The sequence below is a fragment of the Micromys minutus genome (genome assembly GCF_963924665.1).
Source record: "Micromys minutus genome assembly, chromosome: 27".
NCBI lineage: Eukaryota > Metazoa > Chordata > Mammalia > Rodentia > Muridae > Micromys > Micromys minutus.
The window spans coordinates 1755346-1780348 of NC_137962.1; positions in this window are offsets into that span (position 1 = coordinate 1755346).

The window sequence follows — 25003 nt, forward strand, 5'->3', positions numbered from 1 at the left end:
CTCCAAATAAAGTAAATCAGTTGCAAAAACAACTATTTTCATGGGTTGTGAAGATCACTTCTGTTCAGAGAAATATTACATTTACTTTGTCACAACAACACTGAGGGAACTCACTGGTATGCACATTGTACTCTACTTTGAGTGTTGAATTAGTCAAAGTACATTTAATTCGGATACAATGAATTATTGTTTTCCTGATTTGTACATTGGCCAATAAAAATATCTAATGAAATCCATTTTACACTAAGTAATGTAAATCAGTTGCTACACAACAAGTTTCTTGTGTTTTGAATTTCAACTCTGTTCAGAGAATTGTTACATTTACTTTGTAACAATGCTACAGAGTGGAGCTCACTGGCATGTACTTTATACTGTGTTTTGAGTGGTATATTATTCAAAGTAAGTTTAGTCCAAATACAATGCATTATTCTGATTTCATAAAATGTATATTAGCCAATATTTAAAACTAATGAAATCCATTGTTCACAATTAAAGTAAATCAGTTGAAAAAACAAATATTTTTCCTGCATTTTGAAAATCACATCTGTTCAGATAATGTTTACTTTGGAACAATATCACAGGGCAAAACTAACTGGCATGTACCTTGTACTGTTTCAGTGGCAAATTACTCAAAGGATGTTTAGTCCAGATACAACAAATTTTTCTTTTTCTCGTGAAATATATAATAGCCAATATGAAAAATTAATGAAATCCATTGTTACCAAAATATAGTAAATCAGGTGCAAACACAGCTTCATGGATTGTGAAATCATGTCTTTTGACAGAATTGGTCCATCTATTTTGTAACAATACTACAGAGCAGAACTCACTAGCATGTACTTTGTTCTGTGTTTTGGATGACAATTTACTCAAAGTTAGTTTAGGCCAGATACATCAAATTTTTCTTTTTTCATAAAATGTACATTAACCAATGTGAAAAACTAATGAAATTCGTCATTCTCCAGGTAAAGTAAATAAATTGCAAACACAAAAATTTTTCTGCATAGAGAATATGACTGTTAAGAAAAAAATGATATATTTACTTTCTAACAATGCCACAGAGTAAAAAAAAAAAAAATTGGCATGTACTTTCTATTGTATTTTCAGTGGCAAACTAGGGGAAGTACCTTTAGTCTGAATATAATGAATTTTTCTGATTTTGTGAAATGTGTATTAGCCAATATGAAAAACGAATGAAATCCATTGTTTCCCAAGGAAAGTAAATCATTAGCAAACACAATGACTTTTATGAGTTGTGAAGATCACGTCTGTTCAGAGAAATATTACACTTACTTTGTAAAAATGCCTCAGAGTAGAAGTGACTCTCAAGTACCTTGCACTGTGTTTTGAGTGGTAAATTACTCAAAGTATCTTTAGTCAGTATCCAATGATTTTTTTATGTTTTTGTGAAATGAATATTAGGCAACAAGAAAAATTAATAATATTCATTATTTCCCAAGGAAAGTAAATCATTTGCAAACCCAACTATTTCATGGGTTGTGAAGATCACGTCTGTTCAAAGAAATATTACATTTACTTTGTAACAATGCCTCTGAGGGAACTCACTGGCAACCACCTTGTACTCTGCTTTGAGTACCAAATTAATCAAAGTACATTTAGATCAAATACAACAAATTATTCTGTTTTTGTGATTTGTACATTAGCCAATAAGAAAATCTAATGGGTTGTCAAGATCATGTTTGTTCAGAAAACATGTTACATTTACTTTGTAATAATGCCACTTACTGTAGCTCACTAGCATGTACCTAGTACTGTGTTTTGTATAAAATTAGCAATTTTACATTAAGTCCAGATACAATGATTTTTTTCTGTTTTTGTGAAATGTATATTAGCCAATATAAAAATCTAATGAGGTCAATTGTTCCCCAAGTAAAGTTTATCAGTTGTAAACACATCTAGTTTAATGATTTTGAAGATTATGTCTGTTCAAAGAAATGTAATGTTTACTTTGTTACAATGTCACAGAGCGGAATTCAGTGGCAAGTACATTGTACTGTGTTTTGAGTGGCGAAGTATTCAAAGTAAGTTCATTGTGGATTCAATGATTTTTTTTCTGTTTTCATAAAAGGTATATTAGCAAATATGAAAAAACAATGAAATCCATTGTTCTCAGAGTAAACTAAACCAGTTGCAAACAAACTAATTTCATGTGCTGGGAAGATCTGGTCTGTTCAAAGAAATGTAACATTTACTTTATAACAATGCAACCAAGTAGAACTCACTGGCCTGTACCTTGTACTGTGTTTTGAGTGGAATATTAGTCAAATTATGTTTTATCTGGATACAACTGATATTTTTGTTTGCATGAAATGTAAATTAGCCAAAAGGGAAAACAAATGAAACCCATTGTTCCCTGAGTAAAGTTAATTAGTTCCAAACACAAAAAGTTTCATGCGTTGTAAAGATCACGTCAGCTCAGAGAAATGGATTTTTCTGTTTTCTCCAAACTTATGTTAGCCAATATTAAAAACTAATTAAATCCATTGTTCAAGAATAAGTAAATCAGTTACAAGCACAAGTTACATGAGTTGTGAAGATTAAGTCTGTTCAGAGACATATTACATTTACTTTGTAATAATGCCACAGAGAGGAACTCACAGGCATTACCTAGTACTGTGATTTTGGGGCAAATTAGTCAAAGTAAATTTATACAGGTACACTGAATTTTTCTCATTTCATGAAATGTTTATTAGCCAATATAAAAAATATGAAATCCATTGTCTCATAAGTAAAGTAAATCGGTAACAAGCACAAAAAGTTTCATGTGTTGTGAAGATCACATCTGTTCAAAGAAATGTTACATTTACTTTTTAACAATGCTGCAGAGTGGAACTCATTGGTGCGCACCTTGTACTATGTTTTGAATGGCAAATTAGTCAAAGTACATTTAGTCTGGATACAAAGAATTTTTCTGTTTTTATGAAATGTATATTATACAATATAAAAAACTAATAAAATCCATTTTTTCCAAGTAAAGAAAATCTGTGAAAAAAAAACTAGTTTTATGAGTTGTGACAATCATGACTGTTCAGAGAAATGTTACTCTTACTTTGTAACAAGCCACAAAGTTGAATTAGCCAGCATGTATCTTGTACTGTGTTCTGAGTGGCAAATTAGTCAAAGTACATTTACCTCAGATACAATGAATCTTTCTGCTTAACGAAATATATATTAGCCAATGTAAAAAAATTATTGAAATCCATAGTTCCCCAAGTAATCAGTAGCAAAAACAAGTTTCATGTTTTGTGAAGATCCTGTCTGTTGAGAAAAATGTTTTGTTTACATTGTAACAATGCCACAGAGTGGAAATCATTACCTTGTACTGTGTTTTGAGTGGCAAATTAGTCAATTACTTTTAGTCTGGATACAATGAACTTTTCTGTTTTTGTGATTTGTACATTAGCCAATATGAAAAACTAATAAAATCCATTGTTCACCTAGTAAAGTAAATCATTTCCAAACACAACATGTTTCATGAGTTGCGAAGATCACACCTGTTCAGAGAAATTTTATGTTTACTTTGAAACAATGCCACTAAGTGGAAATCACTAACATGTACCTTGAACTGCATTTTGAGTGGCATATTATTCAAAGTATGTTTAGCCTGGATAAAACTAATTGTTCAGTTTTGTGAAATTTTTATTAGCCAAAAAAAACTAATGAAATCCCATGTTCCCTGAGTAAAATAAATCAGTTGCAAACACAAGTTTCATGCATAGTGAAAATCATGTCTGTTCAAATATATATTATGTTTACTTTGGAACAATGCCACAGAGTGGAACTCACAGGATTATATCTTGTATTGTATTTTAGGTGGCAAATTAGTCAAAGTAGGTTTAGTTTGTATACAACATTTTTTTTCTATTTTTGTAAAATGTATAATAACCAACAGGAAAAACTAATGAAATACATTGTTCTCAAAGGAAAGAAAATCAGTTGCAAACACACCTAGTTTCATGAGTTGTGAAAATCACGTTTGTTCAGAGAAATGTTATGTTAACTTTGTAACAATGGCACAGAGTGGAACTCACTATCATGTACCTTGTAGAGTGTTTGGGGTGGCATATTAGTCAAGGTATGTGTAGTTTGGATACAACAAATTTTTCTGTTTATGTAAAAAGTATATTAACCAACCTGAAAAGCTAATAAAATTCATTGTTTCATAAGTAAAGTATATAATTTACAAACACAAATAGTTTCATGTGTTGTGAAGATCATGTCTGTTCAAAGAAATTTTATGTTTACTTTGTAACAATGCCTTACAGTGGAACTCACTGCCATGTATCTTGTACTCTATATTGAGTAGCAAATTAGTCAAAATATTTTTAGTTCTGATACAACAAATTTTTCTGTTTTTGTGAATGCATATTAGCCAATATAAAAAATATTGAAATCCATTGTTCCCTGAGTAAAGGAAATCAGTTGCAAACACAAGTAGTTTCCTGTGCTGTGAACACCAAGTCTGCTCAGATTAATGTTACATTTACTTTAACACAACACCAACTAGTGGATCTGACTGGCATGAACCTTGTACTTTGTTTTGAGTGACATACTAGTCAAAGAATGTTTAGTCTGGATACAACACATTTTTCTGTTTTCATAAAATGTATATTAGCCAATATGGTAAAGTTATGAAAACCATTGTTCCCCAAGTAAAGCAAATCAGTCGCAAACACAAAAAAAAAAATTCATCCATTGTGAGTATTATGTCTGTTCTGAGAAATGTTATATTTATTTTGTAAAATGCAACCGAGGAGAACTCATTGGTATATACCTTGTACTGTGTTTTGAGTGTCAAATTAGTCAAAGTAGGTTTAATCTGGATACAATAAATTTTCTGTTTTAGTGAAATGTATATTAGTCAACATGAAAAACTAATAAAATCCATTTTTCCCAAGTAAATCAACTGCGAGCAGAACTAGTTTCATGCGTTTTGAAGATCATGTCATTTCAGAGAATATTACGTTTACTTTGAAACAATGACACGAAGTGGAACTCACTAGCATGTTCCTTGTACTGTGTTTTGAGTGGAAAATTAGTTAAACTACATTTAGTCTGGCCAGATACATTACTTTTTCTGTTTTCATGAAATGTATATTAGCCAACATGAGAAACTAATGAAATCCATTGTTCCCTATATAAACTAAATCAGTTGCAAACATAACTAGTTTCATGCATTGTGAAAATCATGTCTGGTCAGAGAAATGTTATGTTTTCTTTGTAACAACACCACCTAGTGGAATTCACTGGCATGAATTTTGTACTCTAAGTGGCAATTTAGTCAAAGTACGTTTAACCCGATACAACAAATTTTTCTATTTCTATGATTTGTACATTATGAAAAACATGAAATCCATTGCTCCCCAAGTAAAGTAAATCAGTTGCAAGCACAATTAGTTTCAGGCATTGTGACAATCACATCTGTTCAGAGAAATGTTCTGTTTACTTTATAAAACTGCCTTAAAGTGGAACTCACAGGCATGTACCTTGTACTGAATATTCAGTGGCAAATTAGTCAAAGCATATTTAGTACAGATACAACAAATTTTTCTGGGTTTTATTTTGTGTGTGTGTGTGAAATGCATCTTAGGCAATATGAAAAACTATGGAAACCCATTGTTCCCCAAATAAAGTAAATCGGTTGCAAACACAAGTAGTTTCATGTGTTGGGAAGATCACGTGTTTTCAGATATATGTTACGTTACTTTGAAATAATGCCAACTAGTGGAACTGATTAATATGTACCTTGTACTGCATTTTGAGTGGCGTATTAATCAAAGTATGTTTTGACAGGATACAACAAATTTTTGTTTTCACTAAAGTTTTATAATCCAATATGAAAAACTAAAAAAATCCAGTGTTCCCAAAGTAAAGTAAATCAGTAAAAAAGTATGTTTTTTTTCAGCTACAAAAATAGTTGTTTCTGTAAACTGTATGTTAAGTCAATATGAAAAACTAATGACATCCATTGATCCCAAAGTAAAGTAACACAGTTGTGAACAAAATTCGTCGAATGCATTGCAAAGGTAACATTCGTGAGCCAAAAGTTCTGTTCGCTTCTGAACAAAACAGATACATACAGGCTGAGTTGTTTAAAGCTAGTTATACTATTGAAAACCAAAGAAATGTGCTGCTGCTTAGGGGCACAGAGAACAAGGCAGGGCCATGCCTATTGCAGGCTGTTTTCAGTGGCGACTTAGATAAAATATGTTTTGTTTGGCTACACGAAAGGTTTTATTTTTGTTAACTGTATCTTAAGCCAATATAAAAAAACTAATAACATCCATTGATCCCTAAGTAAAGTAACAAAGTTAAGAGCAAAACTCGTTGAACGGGTTGTGAAGAAAAACGTTCATGAGCAAAATGTTCTGTTCACTTTGTAACAAAATACATATTTGACAGACCTAGGGAGGTTGTGCAGTGAGCACCCAGAACACAGAGAGTGCTTGGTGGTGGTGCTTGTGGCACAGGTTCCTTTCAGGCCCACAGTAAGGGAGTACGCAGATCTGCTGGGAAAGGCTGTGCTTCCAGACCAGATGCCCAGGTGCACTGATACTTGGACCAGCAGATAACCTGGGGCACAGGCCTGGGGAGGCTGGGGCATGAGCACCCAGAACACACATAGTACTTCGAGGTGATGCTTGTGCCAAAAGTTCCTTTCCCGCCCATAGTAAAAGAGTATCAGGATCTGCCCGCCCAGAAAGGTTGTGCTCCCAGACCAGATACCCAAGAGCTCTTCCACCTAGACCAGCAGGTAACCTGGGGCACAAACCTAGTGAGGTTGTACACTGAGTACCCAGAGCACAGATAGTGCTTGGAGGCAGTTCTCGGGACTAAGAGAGACTCATGATCTGCCTAGGGAAGCTGGTTCTGAGATACCAGCTCCATGGGCGCTTTTACACCTGGACCAGAAAAGAACTTGACACAAAGGCCCAGGGAGGGCACACCCTGAGTTCTCAGTGAGCAGAGAGTGCTGTACTCACTGGAAAAGGGCCCATTTTGGCCAGATCCCCACCATTAGTATTCAGGACCAATATCCCAGAGCAGCCTTACAAGAGCTCCCCGACCTAAGCCCACAAAGACAACTGAGTACCTGCCACCAGAACTCACTGCTCACCCACAAAAATCCGAACATTCAGTAGTAATTTTCTTCCTGAGCCCACAGGCCCTAAAATCCACAGGACAGACAGGTGCCAGTCAACTGACAACAAGACCAAATATAACTGCAGATAACAAGATGATAAGAGAAAAACAAAAGAACTTAAGCAATGGAAACCAAGACAACATGGAAACATCAGGACCCAACTCTCCACAGCAAGTAGTGGGTTTCCAAACACTCCAGAAAAACAAGAATCAGACTTGAAATCATACTTCATGATGATGAAGAAGATCTTGGAGAGCATGAATAACTCCCTTAAACATTTACAGGAGAACAGAAAAAAAATAGAAGCTTTTAAAGAGGAAACAAAAAATTTACTCAAAGAACTAGAGGAAAACTCAACCAAAGAGATTAAGGAATTGAAAATGGAAATAGAAACAATGGAGAACACATAAAAAGAGACAACCCTGGAGATGGAAAACCTAAAAAAGACATGAGGAGTCACAGATGCAAGCATCTTGAACAAACTACAAGAGATAGAAGAGAGAATCTCAGGAGATAAAGACAACATTGAAAACATAGACAAAACATTCAGCGAAGATGCAAAAACCAAAAAGCTCATAACCCAAAATGTCCAGGAGACCCAAGACACAATGAGAACATCAAACCTAAGGATAATAGAAATAGAAGAGGGCAAAGAATATCAATTAAGAGGCACAGTAAATATCTTCAAAAAATCATAGAAAAAAACTTCCCTACCCTTAAGAATAAAATGACCATGAGCATAAAAGAAGCCTACAGAACTCCAAATAGATAGGACCAGAAAAGAAATTCTTCCCAACACGTGATAGTCAAAATGCCAAGTGTTTAAAAAAAAAAGGAAAGAATACTGAAAGCAGTAAAGGGAAAAGGTCATGTAACATATAAAGGCAGACCAATCAGAATCACACCCAACTTCTCAACAAAGACTGAAAGCTAGATCTTGGACAGACATCATACAGACCCTAAGAGAACACAAATGTCAGCCCAGGTTACTGTACCCAGCAAAATTCTCAATCACCATAGACGGAGAGACCAAGATAATCCAGGACAAAACTAAATTTACACAATATCTGACCACAAATTCAGTCCTACAAAGAATAATAGATGGAAAACCCAACATAAGGAAAGAAACTACACCCAAGAAAAAGCAAGAAAATAACTAAGCAAGAAAAACAAAAGAAGAAAGACACACAGATATAATTCTACCTCTAACAGTAAAAATAGCAGGAAACATCAATTACTACTCTTTAATATCTGTTAACATAAATAGACTCAATTCCCCAATAGATATAGACTGTCAGACTAGCTATATAAAGAGAATCCAGCATGTTGCTGCATACAGGAAACTCATCTCAGAGACAAAGACAGACACTACCTCAGAGTTAAAGGCTGGGGAAAAAAAACTTCCAACAAATGGCCCCAAGAAACAAGCTGTAGTAGCCATTATAATATTGAATAAAGTAAACTTTCAACTGAAAGTTATCAAAAAAAAAAAAAAAAAAAAGGTAAGAAAGGACACTTTTTCCTCATTACAGAGAAAATCTATCAAGATAAATTCTCAATCTTAAACATATATGCTCCAAATTCAAGAGCACCCATATTTATAAAAGAAATCCTACTAAAGCTCAAAACATACATTGTACCACACACAATAATAGTGGGAGACCTCAACACCCCACTCTCATCAATGGACAGATCATGGAAGCAAAAACTGAACAGAGACACAGTGAAACTAGGAGAGGTTATGAACCAACTGGAATTAACAGACATCTACAGAACATATCATCCTAAAACAAAAAGAAAACACCTTCTTTTCAGCACCTAATGGCACCTTTTCCAAAATTAACCTCAATAGATAGATATAAGAAGATTGAAATACTCCCATGCATCCTATCATATCATCATGGACTAAGGCTGGTCATTAAACACAACAAAGACAATAAAAAGGCCACATTCACATGCAAACTGAACAATGCTCTACTCAATGATAGCATGGTCAAAGAAGAAATAAAGAAAAAAATTAAGTATTTTCTAAAATTTATTAAAAATGAAAGCACAACATATCCAATGGGATGCAATGAAAGCAGTACTAAGAGGAAAACTTATACCACTGAGTGCCTCCAAAAAGGAACTGGAAGGGCATACACTAGCAACTTGACAGCACTGCTGAAAGCTCTAGAACAAAAAGAAGCAGATACACCCAAGAGGAGTAGACAACAGAAAATAATCAAACTCAGAGCAGAAATCAACCAAGAAGACAAAAAAAAGAACCATACAAAGAATCAACAAAACCAGAAGCTGGTTCTTTAAGAAAATTAACAAGATTGATAAACCCTTAGCCAGACTAACTAGTGGACAAAGAGAGAGTATCCAAATTAACAAAATCAGAAATGAAAGGGGAGACATAACAACAGAAACAGAGGAAATTGAAGAAATCATCAGATCCTACTACAAAAGCCTATACTCAAAAAAAACTAGAAAATCTGGAGGAAATGTATTAATTTCTAGACAGATACCAGATACCAAAATTAAATCAGGATGAGATAAACCATGTAAACAATCCCATAACACCTAAAGAAATAGAAGCAGCCATCAAAAGCCTCCTAAACAATAAAAACCCAGGACCAGATGGATTCAGTGCAGAATTCTATCAGACAATTATTGACAACCTTATTCCAATATTCTACAAACTATTTCACCAAATAGAGTCAGATGGAACACTAACCAACTCATTCTTTGAAGCCACAATAACTCTCATTCCTAAACCACACAAAGACTCTACAAGAAAAAAGAACTTCAGACCAATCTCCCTTATGAACATTGATGCAAAATTACTCAATAAAATTCTTGCAAACCGAATTTAATAACAAATCAAAACGATCATTCACCATGATCAAGTAGACTTCAACCCTGGGATGCAGGGATGGTTTAATATACAGAAATACATAAACATAATCCACCATATAAACAAACTGAAAAGAAAACACATGATCATCTTCTTAGATGCCAAGAAAGCATTTCACAAAATTCAACACCTCTTCATGCTAAAAGCAATATACAGCAAACCAATACCAACATCAAACTAAACGGTGAGAAACTTGAAGCAATCCCACTAAAATCAGGGACTAGACAAGGCTGCTCACTCTCCCCCTACCTATTCAACATAGTACTGGAACTCCTGACCAGATCAATTAGACAGCAAAAAGAAATCAAAGGGATACAAATAGGGAAGAAAGAAGTAAAATTATCACTATTTGCAGATGACATGATAATATACTTAAGTGACCCCAAAAATTCCACCAGAGAACTCTTACAGCTGATAAATAACTTCAGCAAAGTGGCTGGATATAAAATTAACTCAAACAAATCAGTAGCCTTCCTCTACTCAAAGGACAAACATGCTGAGAAAAAAAGTAGGGAAAAGATACCCTTCACAATAGCAACGAACAACATGAAATACCTTGGTGTGACCCTAACTAAGCAAGTGAAGAACCTGTATCAGAAGAACTTCAAATCTATGAAGAAGGAAATTGAAGGTCTCAGAAGATAAAAAGATCTCCCATGCTCATGGATTGGAAGGATCAACATTGTAAAAATGGGCATCTTACCAAAAGCAATCTACAGATTCAATGCAATACCCATCAAAATTCTAACTCAATTCTTTATAGAGTTAGAAAGAGCAATTTGCAGATTCATCTGGAATAACAAAAGACCTAGAATAGCAAAATCTCTTCTCAACAACAAGAAATCTTCTGCAGGACTCACCATCCCTGACCTCAAGCTATATTACAAAACAACTGTGTTAAAAACCGAATCGTACTGGTACAGAGATAGGCAGGTAGATCAATTCTACAGAATAGAAGATCCTGAAATGAACTCTCACAATAGGGTCACTTGATTTTTGACAAAGGAGCTGAAAAGATTCAATGAAAAAAGGACAACCTCTTCAACAAATGTTGTTGGCTCAACTGGCACTCAGCATGCAGAAGAATGAATATAGATCCTTTCTTTTCTCCTCGTACAAAGCTCAAGTGCAAGTGAATCAAAGATCTCCACATAAAACCAAGTACACTGAGACTATTAGAAGAGACAGTGGGGGAAACCTTAGAACACATAGGCACAGGGTAAATTTTCATGAACAGAACACCAATGGCTTGTGCTCTAAGATCAAGAATCGATAAACGGGACCTAATGAGATTGCAAAGTTTCTGTAAGACTAAGGACAAAGAATATATACAAAGAACTTAAGAAGTTAGACTCCAGAGACTCAAACAATCCTCTTAAAAATGGGGTACAGAGCTAAACCAGGAATTCTCAATTGAGGAATATCGAATGGCTGAGAAGCACCTAAGGAAATGCTTGACATCCCTAGTCATCAAGGAAATGCAAATTAAAGCAACTCTGAAATTCCACCTCACACAAGTCAGAATGACTAAGATAAAAAACTCAGATGACAGCACATGCTGTTGAGGATGTGGAGAAAAAACACTTTTTCACTGCTGGTGGGGTTGTAAGCTTGTAAAACCACTCTGAAAATCAGTCTGGTAGTTTCTCAGAATATTGGACATAGTACTACTCAACAATTAGAAGCAATGACTTTATTAAATTCCTAGAAAAAAATGGATGTATCTAGAGAACATCATCCTGAGTGAGGAAACCCAGTCACAAAAGAACAGACACAATACGCAGTCACAGATAATTGGATACTAGCCTCAGAAAGCTCTGAATACACAAGAAAACAACTCACAGACTATAAGAAGCTTTAAAAAGGGCCAAAAAGTGGAAGCCTCAGTCCTTCTTAGAAATAATAATAGTAAGTGTATAGCACCCTCTCAGAGTGGGGTATGCCTAGACCTTAAACCATTAATAACTCAAGAGCTAAGCAGATAGCCTTGTGGCAATTTTTGGTAGTTAAAAATTATTATGTTTAATCTTTACCTACCAAAAACTTTGACTAATTCCATGTTACATTTTGTTTTACATATACTTTATGATCTTTGTAAATAGTAAGATTTCAATGCATATTATCAAACCTTTAAAAAAATCAGGCACTGTGAAATATATATTTCTATATATTTACGCTAAAATGCTTTTAATAATCTGTATATGTATCTCTGGTTTTTTAAAATAAAGTCGAGAGAAAAACACATACTTACCGGCTGAATTCTTTAAAGCCTATTATACACATTGGAAACCAGAGAACCTGCTGCTGCTTAGGGTCATGCCAATTGTACTCTCTTTCTCTTGGCAACTTAGATAAAATATGTTTCGACTACAACAAATGGTTCTGTTTCTGAAAACTGTATGATAAACTAATACAAAAAACTAATGACATCCATTGATCCCCAAGTAAAGTAATACACTTGCAAACAAAACTCATCGTCCTCCGAAGATAACATTTGTGAGCCAAATGATTTGTTCACTTCAGAACAAAATGCAGGCTTACTAGCTGAGTTGTTTAAAGCCAATTATACACATTGGAAACCAAAGAAACTTGCTGCTGCTTATATCCACAGAGTAGAACAAAGGGCCATTCCTATTGTACTCTGTTTGTTAAGGAAGTCCTGTCATAAAGAGGAAGTTAGTTGGAAAGGACACTTTGCAGACACTCAGTGAGAACCTGGTCAAGAAGCGAAGTTCCTAGCTCTAATTTCTTGTCCCTCTTCAGCCACTCCCAATGTAGCAGGTAGGAACACAGGGTTGGGAAACAGAGAGCCTGCATTCAAATCCTGACTCCTATGTATTCGTTGGTTTCTGTATCTATCCTCAAAAGTCTATTAGTATTTACCTTGTAGAGTTGTTTTGAGAACAAAAAGTGAGCTAATTTATCTCATTAACATTCAAAATAACACTTGTCACATTGGGAATACTCATTAAATGATGTCATTCCTCTCAATATTTGCATATAGCTGTTTGCACAAGGGATTTTGCATTTTTCCTTATTTTAAAGGTCTTACTGAGGTATGACATATATGTACAAACACACATACATATATACACATATATGTAAATAAGTTTACACATGTATATACATACGTCACACATTTATATGCATGCATACACATACACATGGTCACATACTTTAAGTGTGCTGCTTCATAAGTATCTATCAAGGCACTTACTCACAACATCATCATGGAAGGCACAATAAAGAATGTCACTAGTACACGTAAGGCTCTCTCCCATCCGCTATGCCCCAGAGAATAAACGCTAACACTATTGGATCCTTGTGTCATTTTTGTCTTATATACATGGGATTATATAATGTATGTTTTTCTGGTTTTCAATACTCTTTTGTGAACTCTCTTCTTACTCTGATCCTATTTCTCTTCCTCTTTATTATAATCAATGAGACAGAAGGCAAATACCTGTGTAGGTGACCTAGTAAGTTGCTTTTAAAAGAAAATATGCTAGCTAAAAGGATTCAGTAAACTTTTGATGACACCTTATTAAACCCTGTTTAAAATCAATATCCAGTAGGGTAAGGGTTTTAAATGGGTGATTTGGACTTTCCAGAACAGATCAAATATAGGGAATAGTCATTAATAAAGCTATAAGAACACAGATTCTTTTCTGGGGCAGTGACTCAGAGCAGCCTTGTGGCTGGACCGGCTGTCTGAGTTCAACTCAGCTTTTCATTTTGTGCTCCTCACTTCTCCCTGATCACTTTATTTATCATCAGCATGGCTCACATCTTTACGTAATGAATATATGCTCTAAGGAACAAGTTGTTTTCCATTCCCAGCAAATGATTCTCTGCTGCCCACACACCAAGAGGTGCTTCCAGATGAACCCAATGGCTCCTACCCCCTAACATGTCTCCCTACATACCTGTTGCTTTTGTCTATGACAAAACATAAACAAAAATCTGGTGACTTGAATTGATTTTTATCTTTAGTCTTGCATTCCAGGGGGAATCATTGTCTGCTTAATTTCAGGACATAGTGATAATAATTTTTCTTTGACTTCTACCAGCGAAGCAAAAACATATTCTGAGTTAATGGTCCAGGCAGGCAAGAATTCATCAGAGAGGATTCAAACATTTTTAAGGGAGGCCAAACTTAAAGAAAATAAAGGGCACATATTCCCTCCACAGTTTCTATAGTTTCTGAGTGCTTCATGCATAATTACAGTAATAACTCTGAGAGGGAGGAAATGTTGTGAGCTGTGAACCATTGGTTAGCCTGTGATGTGTCAGAATCCAATATATGGATTTAGCTTTGACATTGAGTGAGACTGGGATTGCTCAAGGTTACAGAAGCACTTCTGTGTTAGGTGTGAAGGTAGAAAAGCTAATTAGCCTGGTTTCTTTTTCACCTTCTTAAAAGGTAATTGTTTTTATTATACTAGTTTAATGTAGAATTAGACACTTTCGGTACTCTTATTATTGCCCAGATACAATCTCCTTTATTTCTTTCTTAACACACACAGCTCTAGACAACACACTATCAAGGTAGTCCTCCATTCAAATCTTTCTCCCATGTTCTACTCTTACAATTCCAAACATGGCTGGTTTGGTTTGAATAGAAATGGATACCATACACTCATATGTTTGAATACTTGGCCATAGGAAGTGGCACTTTTCGGAAGTATGTCACTCTAGATGGGCACTTTGAAGTCTCCTATGTTTAAACTATACCCAGTGTGGCACATAATCTCCTTTTCCTGCTTCTGGATCAAGATGTGGAGCTCTCAGATTTTTCTCCAGCTCCATGTCTCCGTGCACGCTGCCACATTTCCTGTCATGATGATAATGAACTAAACCTCTGAAACGGTAAGCCAACCCTAATTAAATGTTTTTCTGTTGGTGTCTGTTCACAAAAACAAAATCCTAATTAAGACAGCTGGGCAGCATATGGGTGTTCTGTCAATATTTCTCAGGTAATGTCTGGGCCCTGACCTAATCATTTCTACCCCTTTGGTACCAAATGCCTTTAGTACCAAATTCTAAATAATCTAACCTGATGAGTAAAGCAGCCTACTGTCTCCAGCTTAGTAGACTCTGGATGAGCTCTGCCTTTTTAGTCTTTATATCCACAAACCCTCTTACTGCCAAACCATGACAACTGCCCTTTTAAGAGCATCTTTACTGCTGCTCATTCTTCATTCAGTTCACACTGCCATCAGAGAATTCTGATTTCTACTTCTCAACTTAATTATCTCAGTGGCTTTCCTAACAGACATCTGTTCTCCCACGTCCTATCTCATCAGTATGGTCTGAAGAATGTCATTTTGAGATCCATATTAAAAGCATCTGAGCCTAACCATGTCTACAAATGATGCTATTAAATTACCCAGCACCACTTCAGGTTTGTGAAGGTGGTAGAGCATTCAAACCTTAATCAATGTGCCTTACCACATCAAGTGATCATGTCAGTCAATTGATACAGAAAAAAATCAATCAAAATCCAATACACATTCATACTAAAATTTAGAACTCTAGAGCGTCAAATATGGTGGCACACACCTTTAATCCTAGTACTAGGGAGGCAGAGGCTGGTGGAGTTCTGAGTTTGAGGCCAACCTGGCCTACATAGCACATTTCAGGACAGCAAGGGCTACACAGAGAAGCCCTATCTCAAATAACCAAACCAAGCTACCAAACAATCAAAAAACCCAACCAGCCAAAGATAAATAAATACCTAAGAAAACATAGGAATCTGGGGGTACACTGTGAACTTGATTTAGAATAGCTACCCAAATCTTTATGGCTAACATAGTATACATGATGAGACACTGTACGCTCTCCCCTAAAATTGGCACAAGACAAAAATGTTCCCTATCACTCCCATTCAGTGTTCTCTATGTGTTGACTTATTGTTGTTCCTGAAACGAGCTGGCATTTGTCTCTGCTCCTCAGCAGCCTGCACTCAGGGCTTTGTTATTACACCTTGGTCTCTGCCCACTTCTCTCCCTCTCCTTTATCCTCACACTATCCAGAGACTTTTCTAGTCATGGGCTACCCTGTATTCCTGGTGGCCATCACAGCACCTGGCACATAGAAATGCTCACCAACAGACAAAAATGCCCAGTGTACATGAGATCATTTAGCAAGCAGAGCTGCACAGGAGCCACACTTCCCTTTCTTGTTTAAACTGTAGTCAGTACTTCAGATTTGTCTGGAACTACTAGCCTCCCTTTCATTCACCACATGGTTTTATCCAACTTTCAATTGTTAAACATACGTTTCCTCTGCACTCCCCAAATAGCAACATGATCCTTTTCTGGTTGATGCTGTTCCTCACCACAAAACAGTGAAGACTGTAAATTAATCCATTGCATTCTCTGGGCTCGGGTGGGCTCAGAAGGGCTTCTCAGTCACCAGCCACTAGTGGCACTGGCATCAAGTGAGAGGCAAAAGACTATACAAAAGCAGGATTTTCCAGGGTCACTGAGGCTGTTGATATGATGGGCAGTTCCTGGACCTGTTCTCTTCCCTCTAAATCTGCATCACCCAAGCTCCACCCAGAAAGCCTATAACAATGCCTTTTAAAAGGATAATTCCTGAGATACGTATGTAAAGAAAGAAATGTCCTGATTTCATAAAGTAAACAAAATTTACATCTCAATGAGTTACATTTTTTCCTTGGCTAAAACAAGCTCCAGTTGTTATAAAACAAGCAAACCCTGCTAAGTTTAAGGTTGGCTGATTAGTTTAGTCTTTTTTATTTATTTATTTTTGAGCAGACTAATAATTGTAAGTATGCTACAAAGGAGAAGATGAATACAAGAAAGACAGCTGTACAGGGAAATGCAAATCAAAACAACCCTGAGATTCCACCTCACACCAGTCAGATTGGCCAAGATCCAAAACTCAGATGACAGCAGATGCTGGCGAGGCTGCGGAGAAAGAGGAACACTTCTCCACTGTTGGTGGGGTTGCAAGCTAATACAACCACTCTGGAAATCAGTCTGGCGATACCTTAGAAAATTGGATATAGTACTACCTGAAGACTCAGCTATTCCACTTCTGGGCATATACCCCAGAGACACTTTAATACACAACAAAGATATATGCACCACAATGTTCATAGCGGCTCTATTTATAATAGCCAGAAGCTGGAAAAAACCCAGATGCCCTTCAGAAGATGAATGGATACAAAAATTGTGGTACATTTACACAATGGAATACTACTCAGCCACTAGAAACAATGACTTAACCAAATTCTTAAGAAAATGGCTGCATCTAGAGAATATCATCCTGAGTGAGATAACCCAGTCACAAAAGAGCAGACATAATATGCAGTCACTGATATTGGGATGCTAACCCCAGAGGCTTGCACTCCCCCCAGAAACAACTCACAGACTGTATGAAGTCCAAGAAATAAAGAAAACAATATATATATATATATATATATATATTTACAAAACAAGAAGACTTTGACTATTTCCATGTTGCGTTTTGTTTTGCATGTACTTTACGCTCATTGTAACTAGTAGGTTTTCAATGCATACTGTCAAGCCCTTGAAAAATCAAGTACTGACTAAAAAATATATTCACAGAGTTTTATGTAAAAATTATTTTAATATCTGAAAAAATAGTACTGACAAAAATGTATAATTTTAAGCAAAAAATGTTTAAAATCTGTACATTTATCTTTGTTTTGTAAAATAAAATCATTTAAAAAAAACAAAAAAAAAAGATCTCTCTGTATTGCTCATGCTGGCATAGAATGTTCCATGCACTCCAGGATTCTCCCTAATTCATGTTCTTCCTGTCTGGATTACAGGTGTTTGCTATCATGCCTGGACCATTTCCAAAACTATTTAAAGAATGATTCTTCTTTCATGCTTTAAATCAGGCAAGTTTTTGTTCATTTGTTGTTTTATTCATATAAAGAAAATATGTTCAAATGTTTTTTGAATGTGACATAAACATTTAAGGATATAAAATATTGATTATTTGTAATTTTTCTAGAAAAAATTAATATAACATTATTTTCATTTATTAATGTAAAAGCTCACACAATTGTCCAAAAATTCATAGTACATATTACTAAAATGACAGTGTATATTATCACTCTGTTTTCCTGATTAGAAAAATACTGAGATAACTTCTGAAATTTTTGCTTAGTGTTGGCATAGAACCCACAACATGCTGGTCAAACATTTTACTGTTCGGACAAATAATCAGCCCTGCTCTGGAATATTAAATGACACTATTTTTCTTCAAAACAATTGAAGGAAACCAAACAATCTGTATCAAGAGTATAAGTCTGGGTATTATAAATTCCATGAGACTATTTTAAAATAGAATCTCTAAACATGTTAATTTAAAAAAAAAAAGAAAGAAAGAAAGACAGCTGTATAGAAGTCTTCATAGTATTGTGAGAAGTCTGTCATTTTTGTTTTAATATGTTTTTAAATATGTTTTCAGATAAGCAGAGAGCTTCCTTTAAGAGATACAGCTTGAAATAGCTGGGTCACACTGTGTCTCTCCAGGATAGCAAGTCTTAGAAAGAGCTACAGACAGCTGGAGATGGGGGAGTACAGCAACACTGAGTGCCCCAACTATAGAACCTCCCAAAATGAACACCTTGAAGATGGCAAGCAACAAACCTGCTCTACTGAGAACTGGGGCAGAAGAATTTCAAGGGACAGCTTTGAGACACTTTGCTCTCAAGTGTTAACTGTTTCATGGCCAAGGATAAAGGGACACTTAAAGTCACAGTCAGAGGGAAGGCTGGAGCAGGCTCTGGTGGGAACTAAGTTAAACTATTGGGCAACTGATTGAAATACAAATTTGCATACAGCCCAAGCCTCTGACCTACCCACCGTCTCTCAGTCAGCCACCACCCTCTGTGACAATGCTTCTGTCTCTGGGACTGAGCTCCTGTGCCAGGTATGGGTACAAGGCCTTGCTGAGTAATCTTCATCAACAGAACTTATTCTGAGGATACATGAGTTAGTGAGTGAATTGGAATAACACCTAGCACAGAATAAGAACCGTATGTTTAAATACAATAATATTAGAGGCATCATCCTTTTCACTTTATTATACTTTATTTTTTTAGTATTTACTTTTTCTTGAAACAGGATCTCCCCATGTATCCCTGCTGGCATGGAACTTGTTATATAGACATCAAATTTAAAGCTATCCTCTGCCTCTTGGTTTAGAGGTAGGTGTCATCATCATCATCATCATCATCACCATCACCTTTTATTCATTCTCTATAGATCTAAATTTTTGACTGACACTCAGGGCAATACCTTACACTTTTACCATTTTTTATGATGACTTTATTAAACTTATCTGCTAACTATTTTAAGATACATAATACATTACTGGTAACTATATTCAACTTTCTGTGCTATAGACATTAATACTTTCTTCAAAACATTATACTCAAACTTTAAATTTTGATTGTGTTTATTTTATTTTTTTAACATCTTTATTTTACAAAACAAAGATAAATGTACAGATTTAAAGCATTTTTGTGTAAAATTATACAATACATTTTTGTCAGTACTTTTTTTTCAGATTTTAAAATAATTTTTACATAAATCTATATGAATAGTCAGTACTTGATATTTTTAGAGGTTTGACAGTATGCATCGAAAACCCAATAGTTACAGTGAGCACAAAGTACATGCAAAACAAAATGTAACATGAAAATAGTCAAAGTTTTCTTGTTGTGTAAAGATTTTTTTTTTTTTTGTTTTCTTTATTTCTTGAACTTCCTACAGTCTGTGAGTTGTTTCTGGGGCAGTGCGAGCCTCTGGGGGTTAGCATCCAACAATCAGTGACTGCATATTATGTCTGTTCTTTTGTGACTGGGTTATCTCACTCAGAATGATATTCTCTAGATGCAGCCATTTTCTTAAGAATTTGGTCAAGTCATTGTTTCTGGTGGCTGAGTAGTATTCCATTGTGTAAATGTACCACAATTTTTGTATCCATTCATCTTCTGAAGGGCATCTGGGTTCTTTCCAGCTTCTGGCTATTATAAATAGAGTTGCTATGAACATTGTGGTGCATATATCTTTGTTGTGTACTAAGGTGTCTCTGGGGTATATGCCCAGAAGTGGAATAGCTGGGTCTTCAGGTAGTATTATGTCCAATTTTCTAAGGTATCGCCAGACTGATTTCCAGAGTGGTTGTATTAGCTTGCAACCCCACCAACAGTGGAGAAGTGTTCCTCTTTCTCCGCAGCCTCGCCAGCATCTGTTGTCATCTGAGTTTTGGATCTTGGCCAATCTGACTGGTGTGAGGTGGAATCTCAGGGTTGTTTTGATTTGCATTTCCCTGATGGCTAAGGATGTCGAGCACTTCCTCAGATATTTCTCAGCCATTCGATATTCCTCAGCTGAGAACGTTTTGTTTAGTTCTCTAGCCCATTTTTAAATAGGGTTATTTGATTCTCTGGTGTCTAGCTTTTTGAGTTCTTTGTATACCTTAGATATTAGGCCTCTATCTGATGTGGAGTTGGTAAAAATCTTTTCCCATTCTGTTGGCTGCCGTTTTGTTTTCTTGACAATGTCCTTCGCCTTACAGAAACTTTGCAATCTCATTAAGTCCCATTTGTTAATCGTTGACCTTAGAACTTGAGCCATTGGTGTTTTGTTCAGAAAATTTTCTCCTGTGCCTATATGTTCTAAAGTTTTCCCTACTTTCACATCTAATAGTTTCAGTGTATCTGGTTTAATGTGGAGATCTTTGATCCACTTACACTTGAGCTTTGTACAAGGAGATAAGAAAGGGTCTATTTTCATTCTTTTGCATACTGAGTGCCAGTTGGACCAGCACCATTTGTTGAATAGGCTGTCTTTTTTCCATTGAATGTTTATGGCTCCTTTGTCAAAAATCAGGTGACCATATACATGAGGGCTCATTTCTGGATCTTCTATTTTATTCCATTGATCCACATGCCTATTTCTGTACGAGTACCATGCAGTTTTCAGCACAATTGCCTTGTGATATAGCTTGAGGTCAGGGATAGTGATTCCCGCAGATGTTTTCTTGTTGTTGAGGAAGGATTTCGCTATTCTGGTTCTTTTGTTGTTCTATATGAAATTGCACATTGATCTTTCCAATTCCATGAAGAACTGTGATGGAATTTTGATGGGGATTGCATTGAATCTGTAAATTGCTTTTGGTAGGATGGCCATTTTTAAAATGTTGATCTTTCCAATCCATGAACAAGAGAGATCTTTCCATTGTCTGATATCCTCCTCAATTTCCTTCTTTAAAGGTTTGAAGTTCTTGTCGTACAGGTCCTTCACTTGCTTAGTTAGAGTCACACCAATGTATTTCATAGTTTTTCTGACGATTGTGAAGGGTACCTTTTTTCTAATTTCTTTCTCCACATGTTTGTCCTTTGAGTATAGGAAGGCTACTGATTTGTTTGAGTTGATTTTGTATCCAGCCACTTTGCAGAACTTGTTTATCAGCTGTAGGAGTTCTCTGGTGGAATTTTTGGGGTCACTTAAGTACACTATCATGTCATCGGCAAAGAGTGATGTTTTTATCTCTTCCTTTCCAATTTGTATCCCCTTGATCTCCTTTTGCTGTCTAATTGCTCCAGCCAGGACTTCCAGTACTATGTTGAATAGGTAGGGGGAGAGTGGCAGCCTTGTCGAGTCCCTGATTTTAGTGGGATTGCTTCAAGTTTCCCACCATTAAGTTTGATGTTGGCTGTTGGTTTGCTGTATATTGCTTTTATTATGTTTAAGTATGGACCTTGGATTCCTATTCTTTCCAGGACTTTTAACATTTTGTCAAATGCTTTCTCAGCATCTAGTGAGATGACCATGTGGTTTTGTTCTTTGAGTTTGTTTATATGGTGGATTACATTGATGGATTTCCTTATATTAAACCATCCCTGCATCCCAGGGATGAAGCCTACTTGGTCATGATGAATGATTGTTTTGATGTGTTCTTGAATTCGGTTTGCAAGGATTTTGTTGAGTATTTTTGCATCAATGTTCATAAGTGAGATTGGTCTGAAGTTCTCTTTCCTTGTAGGGTCTTTGTGTGGTTTAGGTACGAGGGTTATTGTAGCCTCAAAAAATGAGTTGGGTAATATTCCATCTGAGTCTATCTTTTGGAATAGTTTGGCGAGTATTGGTGTTATATCCTCAATAAAAGTCTGATAAAATTCTGCACTGAACCCGTCTGGACCTGGGCTTTTTTTGGTTGGGAGGCTTTTGATAACTTCTTCTATTTCTTTAGGTGTTATAGGGTTATTTAGATGGTTTACTTGGTCCTGGTTTAACTTTGGGATCTTGTATCTGTCTAGGAATTCGTCCATTTCCTCCAGATTTTCCAATTTTGTGGAGTATAAGTTTTTGTAGTAGGATCTGATGATTTCTTGAATTTCCTCAGTTTCAGTTGTTATGTCTCCACTTTCCTTTCTGATTTTGTTAATTTTTATACTCTCTCTTTGCCCTCTAGTTAGTCTGGCTAGGGGTTTATCAATCTTGTTGATTTTCTCAAAGAACCAACTCTTGGTTTTGTTGATTTTTTCAATGGTTCTTTTTGTTTCTATTTGGTCTATTTCTGCCCTAATTTTGATTATTTCTTGCCGTCAACACTTTAACTTGCTATGGCTCAATATTTGATTAGGCAACTCAACTTTTCTTTTGGTAATACTTCAAGTAGGAGTTGGAGTGGTCACTTAATAACCATTGTGCCAGGCAAAATTATGTCTTAAGAGGCTTCCCTTAAATCTTTTTTTTCCATTTTATTTTTTTATTATAGAAAGAACACATAATATAAAAAATTTTCTTTGATGGATTTTAACTGTATAACATTGCTGTCTATAAACACAAAAGATATATAGGAAGTTTTTAGTATTTTGGGTTCTCAGAACAATCAAGATAACTTTCCTCATATTTTAATTATGTTCTTTCTCAGGGAAGGACTCATCCAGAGTTGCCATATACATGTAACTCATTGAAAGAAAGGTCACACAATGGCATGATGCAACAACTGACCATCACCGTGACCTGGGTACAGAGGTAGCAAGAAGGTTCCATACTGGACACAAGCTGTACAGAAGTGCTATGATAAAGATTTCTTCTGTTTATGTGCAGGATTTGACACCTATTATCAAAATGCTTTATTTGTTTCCACATTAGGGTGCGGTGATCCAATATACTGAGAACAAAATGCATTTTCTTACTAACCAAGACTATCCTGATAAAATGCTGCATGTGTAAATAAGATCCAGACTGTATAAGAGAAGAAGAAAATGTAAAACAATGAAGAAATAACTCATGAAAACATAACCTGAATATGATGGGAACACAGTGGGTTCTTGTGAGCAAATACTGTATTGGGGGACCAGCTACTATTTGAGCTAAGTGAAGTTCATGAATAGACGCATGAGAGTAGAAAATCAGTCTCTCTCTTTTTCTCTCTCCCTCCCCCATTCCCTTCTTCTCTCCTTTTTTTTCTCCTCCACAACTCCACCCTCTCTCTTCTTGAGAAGTCTCTGTGGGACACTCTGAGGCTAAGTTTGGTTTTGATTCACAGCCAAAGACAATACACCACTCTTGATTCTCTTTGGATGATGATTTATTTATGAGCTTAAAAAATCTTACATCAATAGAGCTTAGAAAAATTATTTGTTTTCTAACTAGGTAAGGCCCTTCATGAGAAGCAGGTGTTGTTAACACTAATATAGCTCAGCTTAGAAGTGGAACTGGAAAATACTATCAGAGATGAGTTGGTATTAACTGGAAAATTTAACAACTGATGAAACTGATTGAAGAATATCAAATCCAAGTCAAAAAACTTTTGACATTTATTGGGAGTAAAGTGTGGTCTTAAGCAATATGGGAGATATAAAATTGACTAGAATTAGTTTATAATCTAGTAAGAGAGATAGAATTGGTAATTAAGTTGATATAAGTTGAGGCAGCAACTAGTAAGTTTAAATGAGGGCAGAGAAAGAAGAGATTAATTCTAACTTGGAACCAATTAACACTTCACAGAGGAGGCATGATTTAAAGGCCTTCTGTGAATTTAAAATAAGCTTGTGTTGTAGAACATTTCTGGTGATGAGGACATAAGACAACAGTCACAAGCTCAAATGTCTAAGGAACCAAGCTCATCACAATCCCGAGTCTACTTGGATGTTAAATAATAAGAGGTTGTAAGAATAGAAGGATGATTGAGTTCTCAGCCTAGTTGACTCCATAATGCGATAATTCTTCAGAAGATTTCTTCATTTGTTGTTATTTTATGTAGCTCAGGCTGGTCCCACCCAGTAGGTGAGCACCACCACACTTAGCTAGAGATGTTTGAAAACCTTTTCAGTGGGTTAGAAGAAACAAAACCGTGATAACCATGTGATCCAAATACACCTGCAGATAACTCTAGTTTCTGGGCAGTGGTTCAGGAAAAGAACCAAAGGGAGAAAGATGCCAGCCATGCTTGGGACTAGCCTTACTGGAATTCTTAGAGATATGTGTGAATGGGCCTGGATGGTCACACAGGAAGTAGATAGAGCTGAATTTTCCAGATTACCAAGGAAACTCTATTTTGCAAACAGCAAGGGCTGTGATTTTGGAGGGAATTTGTTGTAAATGGTGTTAGAAAGATTTCTGTGTCACTGATGGGGAGGAACAACAAAAATGACTCTGTGAAGCAGAACAATGTGTCAGGAGTGTGCTGGATGGGAGTGGGGTTTCAAGGAAAAGAGAAGGGACCATCAGGCCAGATTAAAAGAGACTAGTGAGAAAAACTTAGCTTCAAATAGTCACAACTGGCTAAAAGCAAGGAGCTGAGAGAAATAAAGGTTGATTCTTTTTCTTCAGAGGTTGATGTAGGAAATGGGGCTTGAGGTCCCATAAACCCCCTTAAAGCCCCATAAACTGCCATTAAGCCCCATAAAA